The sequence below is a fragment of the Triticum aestivum genome, chromosome 4B (assembly GCF_018294505.1).
Source record: "Triticum aestivum cultivar Chinese Spring chromosome 4B, IWGSC CS RefSeq v2.1, whole genome shotgun sequence".
Classification (NCBI taxonomy): Eukaryota; Viridiplantae; Streptophyta; class Magnoliopsida; order Poales; family Poaceae; genus Triticum; species Triticum aestivum.
The window spans coordinates 658,347,451-658,356,108 of record NC_057804.1 but is presented as its reverse complement, the minus strand read 5'-3'; positions in this window follow the sequence as shown (position 1 = coordinate 658,356,108).

The following is an 8,658-nucleotide window of genomic DNA, read 5'->3' as shown; positions in this document are numbered from 1 at the left end:
TTTGGAAAATTCATGTTGAACATATTTTCATACACATTTGAACATTTCAAAAAAATGTCATGAACATTTACTTTTGAAGCTTGCAAACATTTTTTATCAGTTACGGTTTTTTACTAAATGGTGTGATTTATTTGTATGCTATGAACATTTTACTAAAATTGCAAGATTTTTGTTTTAACGCCAAAAACCATAATTGAAAATGTGTGAACATTTTGTAAATGGCGTGAATAATATTTTGAATAGTACGATTATATTTTACGAACTACTAAAATATTTTTTTGCATTTTAACGAACATTTGTCAAAAAACCTCATGAAAATATTTTTAAAAAAATGGGTGAACATTTTTATATGACATTCTTAATCGTATGAATTTTTCTAAAATAATGCGAAAAAATATTTATTTTTGAAATAACTTTTTAAAAATGTCATGAACATCTTTTTTAATCTGTAGTGAACATTAATAAAAATAGGTAAATTACTTTTAGTAACTTATGTATTTAAAATATTTAAAAATACGAAATATGTACTTTTAAGAAATAGGTAAAGGAACAGATGGATGGTTGTCAAGGCTACCAAAGGGGTCTGGCCTGATAGCGGTTTGGAAACTCTGTGTAGTTTTTGGAAGGTTCCGTCAGTTCTTTTCTATTTGTACGTATTTACTCTACATGGTTTTATTGGTTCAGCTAAGGATTTTAAAAATAAATCCTTTTACTGATTTCGCCCTTTTCATTACATTTTCAAGTACATATCAACTTCTTTAAACACACGTTTTTCCTTATACAGGTTAAGCGCTTTTTTACCGATTTCACATTTTCTAAATAAATGTTCAACATTTTTTAATACATGCTGAACATTTGTAAATGAGACGCTGGGTATTTATATATAAACCATGAATATTTTTTAAATATGCGGAAAATATGCTTTAAATATAAATTGAACCTTTTTTACAAGAACCTCGAATATTTTTCTAAATACGTGGCGAACATTTTCGTAAGTAGGTCAAATATTTTAAAGATATCTATTAAATATTTCGTAAATACACATGAACATTTTTAAATGCATGATAGTCATTGTTTAAACATATGACCGACATTTTATGAAAATATACGAAGAATTTATATGTAGTACTTTTATCTTTTTATGATACAGAGTTATCCATTTTTTAATAACAATGAACATTTTTTAAATAAATGTTGAAAATTTTAGTATATATATGATGACCATTTTCAATAGATTAGTAAATTCATCGTGGGGTGCAAACAAAGGAAAAGAAAACATTTGCGTAATAGGTTTGCCCAGCTGAGCTAGCTGAGAGGCGAGTGCTAGGCCCATCTCGCTAAAGGCAAGACATAGATGCTCCCCAGAGACATCGCCCGAGAGCTATTTCTTGTTTCATGCAAGATGGAAGCTCCTCTCGTGTCAAGGGAATAGGCCTTCGTGAAGCAACTGGGCTTGTGACGTGTGAATGCTCCGCTGGCTCGCCTTTTGTTCGCTCGCGGTCGTTTCTTTTGTTTTTCAGTTGGGCAACACTACAAGTCCGCCGACAGAGTTTTTTCAATGATTCGCCGTATCACAGGCCATTGGATTCAATGCGGGTAGTCAGATCCAGCTAACAACTTTGCAGCATGGATGCTGTTGCGCTCGGAAATTTGTAACAGAGTTCATGTTGCGAAACTTTTGCAACAGAGGTATTGCTGTAGAATTTTTTCTGCAACAGAGCTACAACAACAACAACAACAACAACAACAAAGCCTTTAGTCCCAAACAAGTTGGGGTAGGCTAGAGGTGAAACCCATAAGATCTCACAACCAACTCATGGCTCTGGCACATGGATAGCAAGCTTCCACGCACCCCTGTCCATAGCTAGCTCTTTGTCGATACTCCAATCCTTCAGGTCTCTCTTAACGGACTCCTCCAATGTCAAAATCGGTCGACCCCGCCCTCTCTTGACATTCTCCGCACGCTTTAGCCGTCCGCTATGCACTGGAGCTTCTGGAGGCCTGCGCTGAATATGCCCAAACCATCTTAAACGATGTTGGACAAGCTTCTCCTCAATTGGTGCTACCCCAACTCTATCTCGTATATCATCATTCCGGACTCGATCCTTCCTCGTGTGGCCACACATCCATCTCAACATACGCATCTCCGCCACACCTAACTGTTGAACATGTCGCCTTTTAGTCGGCCAACACTCCGCGCCATATAACATTGCGGGTCGAACCGCCGTCCTGTAGAACTTGCCTTTTAGCTTTTGTGGCACTCTCTTGTCTAAGAGAATGCCAGAAGCTTGGCGCCACTTCATCCATCCGGCTTTGATTCGATGGTTCACATCTTCATCAATACCCCCATCCTCCTGCAACATTGACCCCAAATACCGAAAGGTGTCCTTCCGAGGTACCACCTGGCCATCAAGGCTAACCTCCTCCTCCTCACAGCTAGTAGTACTGAAACCGCACATCATGTACTCGGTTTTAGTTCTACTAAGCCTAAACCCTTTCGATTCCAAGGTTTGTCTCCATAACTCTAACTTCCTATTTACCCCCGTTCGACTATCGTCAACTAGCACCACAACATCCGCAAAGAGCATACACCATGGGATATCTCCTTGTATACCCCTTGTGACCTCATCCATCACCAATGCAAAAAGATAAGGGCTCAAAGCTGACCCCTGGTGCAGTCCTATCTTAATCGGGAAGTCATCGGTGTCGACATCACTTGTTCGAACACTTGTCACAACATTATTGTACATGTCCTTGATGAGGGTAATGTACTTTGCTGGGACTTTGTGTTTCTCCAAGGCCCACCACATGACATTCCGCGGTATCTTATCATAGGCCTTCTCCAAGTCAATGAACACCATATGCAAGTCCTTCTTATGCTCCCTATATCTCTCCATAAGTTGTCGTACCAAGAAAATGGCTTCCATGGTCGACCTCCCAGGCATGAAACCAAACTGATTTTTGGTCACGCTTGTCATTCTTCTTAAGCGATGCTCAATGACTCTCTCCCATATCTTCATTGTATGGCTCATCAGCTTAATTCCACGGTAATTAGTACAACTCTAAACATCCCCCTTGTTCTTGAAGATTGGTACTAATATACTCCGTCTCCATTCTTCTGGCATCTTGTTTGCCCAAAAAATGAGGTTGAAAAGCTTGGTTAGCCATACTATCGCTATGTCCCCGAGACCTTTCCACACCTCAATGGGGATACAATCAGGGCCCATCGCCTTGCCTCCTTTCATCCTTTTTAAAGCCTCCTTCACCTCAGACTCCTGGATGTGCCGCACAAAACGCATGCTGGTCTCATCAAAGGAGTCATTCAGTTCAATGGTAGAACTCTCATTCTCCCCATTGAACAGCTTGTCGAAGTACTCCCGTCATCTATGCTTAATCTCTTCGTCCTTCACCAAGAGTTGGCCTGCTCCGTCCTTGATGCATTTGACTTGGCCAATATCCCTCGTCTTCCTCTCCCGGATCTTAGCCATCTTATAGATGTCCCTTTCACCTTCCTTCGTGCCTAACCGTTGGTAGAGGTCCTCATATGCCCGACCCCTTGCTTCACCAACAGCTCGCTTTGCGGCCTTCTTCGCCATCTTGTACTTCTCTATGTTGTCTGCACTCCTATCCAGGTATAGGCGTCTGAAGCAATCTTTCTTCTCTTTAAGCGCCTTCTGGACATCATCATTCCACCACCAGGTATCCTTATCTTCGCTTCTCCTTCCCCTGGACACTCCAAACTCCTCCGAGGCCACCTTACGAATGCAAGTCGCCATCTTCATCCACACATTGTCCGCATCCCCTCCTTCCTCCCAAGGGCCCTCCTTAAATCCCCTCTCCTTGAACACCTGAGCTACCTCCCCCTTGAGCTTCCACCACTTCGTTCTAGCGACCTTGGCACGCTTATCCCGCTGGACACGAATCCGAAAGCGAAAGTCAGCAACCACCAGCTTATGCTGGGGTACAACACTCTCCCCAGGTATCACCTTACAGTCTAGGCACGCACGCCTATCTTCTCTTCTCGAGAGGATGAAATCAATCTGGCTAGAGTGTTGGCCACTACTAAAAGTCACCAGATGTGATTCTCTCTTTCTAAAGAGGGTGTTAGCTACAATCATGTTGTAGGCTAGAGCAAAGCTTAAGACATCTTCTCCTTCTTTTCTGCAACAGAGCTAATGTTGCAAAAAAAAATGTCTTCACCTTTATAAAGGTGTTACTAAGAGCATCTCCAGCTGCACCCCCAACAGGCTCCCCAGGCGATTTTTTCCGCGCCCGCGCCGAAAAAATGCTCCAGTCACGCCCCCAAGACGCCGAATTCCGCTGGCTCGGCCCGTTTTTGGGCCCGACGATCGCAGGCCGAACCCGGCGCACTGGTGGGCACCCGGGGGCTCTGACGCAAGGGAAAAGCACACCTGGGACCACACTGTCAGGCGAAAAGTCAAGTCGACCGTCCAGATATGCCTCCCCCCCCCCCCCCCCCCCCGCGCTCGGCCGCCACCCTGCCGATTCCGGCACCGCCCACCACCCACCACACCTAGATAGGCCATTCCCCGCCGGAAAAGAGAAGAAGTTTCGCCGCCGCAGTCTCTCCACCATCGTCCAGGTGATTTTTCCGACGTTCCGGCCACACAGGCCACCGGCGGGTGTGCGCCCGCCACGCCTGCAAGGGATTGGTGATTTTTCTGCCCGGCTTGGTGATGGACTCGGACGACGAGGAGGCGCTCGCGGCATTGCTGGAGGAGCAAGCCAAAGCCGACGTTCAGGAGCAGGAGCATCTCATGGTGCTCGCCGCCCTTGCCGGCCTGCTCGCGAGCAAGGAAAAGCCGTGGCGGATGTGCGCCCACCACGCCTGCAAGGTGTTCGGCAATTTGTTTGCCCGACCCGGCGATGGACTGGACGACGAGGAGGCCCTCGCGGCGTTGTTGGAGGAGGAAGCCAAAGCCAACGTCCAGGAGCAGGAGCATCTCATGGTGCTCGCCGCCCTCGCCGGCCTGCTCACAAGCAATGAAAAGCCGCAGCGAGGTGGCTCGGTGCCGGGGCGGCTGAAAGCAAAGAACCGACATCGACTGGAAGGCTACTGCATGCTCTACTCCGACTACTTCGCCGACGCTCCATTGCACGGTGAGAAAATATTTCGGCGCCGTTATCGGATGAGCCGAAAGCTTTTTCTCAGGATTGTGAATTCCATCTAGGAGTTCGACAGCTACTTCAGGTGCAAGAAGGATTGCACCGACACACTTGGATTCACCTCAATCCAGAAGTGCACGACAGATATGAAGATGCTTGCATGCAGAGCTCCCGGTGATTCACTCGACGACTATGGGCGCATGGCCGAGTCCACGACCATTGAGTGTTTCTACAAATTCTGCAAGGCAGTGGTGGCAGTTTTGGACCGCGATACTTGCGATCACCCAATGCTGAAGACACTGCTCGGATCCTAGCATAGAATGCAGCAAGATGATTTCCTGGGATGCTTGGAAGCATCGACTGCATGCAATGGAAATGGAAGAACTGTCCATTTGCTTGGCAGGGGGTGTACAAAGGCGCCAAAGGCGGTTGCAGTGTGGTACTTGAGGCAGCGGCCACACAGGACCTCTGGATTTGGCACTCTTTCTTTGGGATGCCAGGAACTCACAATGACATCAACGTCCTGCAGTGCTCCCCTGTCTTTGCCAAGCTTGTTGAAGCTCATTCTCCTCCGGTGAACTTCAAGGTCAATGGGCGGCACTACAACAAGGGATACTACCTAGCTGATGGCATCTTTCTGAGATGGTCGACATTTGTGAAGACTATCTCAAACGATGTGCCAGGAGGCAAGAAGTCCCACTTTGCCAAGGTTCAGGAGTCTTGCAGGAAGGATGTCGAGCGAGCATTTGGTGTGCTCCAATCTCGATTTGCTGTTGTTCGGTGCCCTGCTCAGACCTGGTCGAAACATCAAATATGGGAGATTATGACTTGTTGTGTCATCTTGCACAATATGATCATTGAGAGCGAGCATGAAGAGCAAATGTTTGACACTGAACCATACTACAGGCAGGGTCCTCTTGCCCAAGTTGATCACCAGCTATCGGCAACCTGGACTGCCTACCTCAGTATGTGTCAGGAGATCCGAGACCCACAGGTGCATCAACAACTACAGCAGGATCGGGTGGAGCACCTATGGAGGATCAAGGGCGACACCTAGCTCACTGTGTGATGAAATATGAGTTTTTATTTGTTGAACTGTATAATTTGTATTGAACTATTTGTTGTTGGACTATTTTTTTGAACTATTTGATTTTTATTGATTTTCTGTGATGAACTATGTGCTAAAAAATATTTATGTTGAGAATTCACGCCGAATATGGGCCGATTTGCGCCGATATCGGGCCATTTTTTGCCAAAAGTGGGCCAAAAAATGGGCCGACATCAGCACCTGGGGGCGACGGCTGGGTGGCCAACCGCCCCCAGAGCCGGTTATACTGCCAACTCACCCCCAGGCGGCGATTTTTATGTCTCCTAGGGGTGCCAACGGCTGGATATGCTCTAAAAAAAGTTTTGCAACATCACTAATGTTGCAGAAATCTTTCTTTCAACATGAAGGATGTTGCAATAAAACGACCACCGTCGTTCGCCACGAGCTCCCGTCCAACGGTGTGAGGGAGGAGCAGCGATGCCCGTTGTCGCCGGTGAGCGCCAACCTTCGACCAGGTCGCCTCGCTGCCATCGTCCTCTCCGACAAGGTGTGCGCACTACGTGCGGCCGATGGGCGCATGCGGCAAGCACCACGGCGGCGACTTCGCCTGAACCCCGATTGCAACGGCGCACCACGGCGGTGACCAGGCCCGATCCCAGGCTGCAATGGCGCACCGCGGTGGGCGACGGCAGACCCGTGCTCCCTACAAGCCAAGACAACCCCGTTGTGCTGCTGTTGCTGGGAAACCACATGTGGTTGGGGTTGTTTCTCAGGAAGGATAAAGAAGACGTGGAGGTGGTCGAGGTTTCGCGTGTGATCAAGATCCTACAACAGACTAGTTGTTACTGTGGGAGAGATTGCAACAGTGGCTCAGTTGCAAAACCTAAATTATGTACATAGGTTGCTGCCCAAACCATTTGAGCAAAAATATAGACCCAATGGCCATGAAAATGGCAGACGCGCATCTTGTCATCAGCCGGCTAGTGGCAAGAGTTTCCATCTTTAGTTTTGTTTTTTGCTTCTCTTTTTCAATTTCTGTTTTTTCTTTGCTGGTTTTCTCTGGTATTTTTTGGTTTCCTTTGTTTCTTTACCGATTTTTATTGGATTTTTTCTTTTCATTAGACTCTCTTTCTTTTCTTTGTTTTGCTTCTATTGTTTTTGGTTTTAACTCGGATTTTCCTTTTTTTGTTTCTTCCTCGGTTTTCACTGTTTTTTCTTTTTCCCTTTGTTTTTCTTCGGTTTTCTTTCTTTCTCGTTTTCATCAATTTTCTTTGTTTCCTTTGTTTGTTTCTCCGTTTTCATTGTTTCCATTTTTTGCACTTGTTTCTTCTATTTTATTTTTTGTTTTACTTTGTCTTTGTTTTTTTTGTTTTTTGTTTTTTATTTTCTCTGTTTCTTTTGTTTTCATTCTACATTTTTCTTATACATCAAGAACATTTTTCACAAACAAGATAACATTTTTTGAATATACGGTCAATATCTTTTAAACACATTTTAAACATTTTTCAAAAATCTTAACAAAAAAAATTCAAATAAAATATTAACATTTTTTAATACATGGTGAACATTTTTTCTATACATATTTTAAACCTTTCCAAATGCTTGAATAATACTTTTTGGATAAAAGCTAAATTCTATATGGTCAATATTTATTATTCATATTTAACATTTTTCAAATGCTTGATTACAGTTTTTCTAATGCAAAATTAACATTTTCTGAGTACATGGTCAACATTGTTTCTATATACATTTATCATTTTTCAAATGTTTGGTTAACATTTTTGGAATATCATTTTAATATTTTTAAATACAAGACAAGAATAACTTTTTAAATAGATGGGCAACATTTTTCCTATACACATTTAACATCTTTCAAATACTTGATTAACATTTTTCAAATATGTGATTAATATTTTTTATAAATACATGATCAACTTTTTCACACACCTTGTATAATTGTTGTTTACATGAGAACACAATTCTCTATACACGTTTAACATTTTTCAAATGCTTGGTTAACATTTTTTTAAATGTTTTATGTAATGTGTTTTTGGTAATACATTTATTTAGAATATTTGGAAGCATAAACGAAAGTAAAAAGCCATAATCAAAAACATGAAAGAAAAAACAAAAAAACGAGTACGTGGCCTCCCGAACAACTGGGGCGGCTCATCTGGCACGCCTGACGCGACGCTTCCCTAGGTCTCGTTATAAGCGAGACATAGGCGCGCCCGAAAAATTGCTAAGGGAAACAAGGGCTGTGCGAGGGTCACAACGAGTATTGTGGCCTAGGCTCATTATCTTTTTTTTTGTTGCCTTCGTATTTTATCGTTCGTGGAATCCTCTTCCGGTCACTTATTCGTTTAGTCTCTTGCCTCTTCCACTTAGATTTATATTTTGGAAAATCCGTACATAATGTTTTGGTTTTGTTAGTACATTTGGAATGAAAAAAAAAACCAAAGTTGCCCTATAAAGTTCGAACC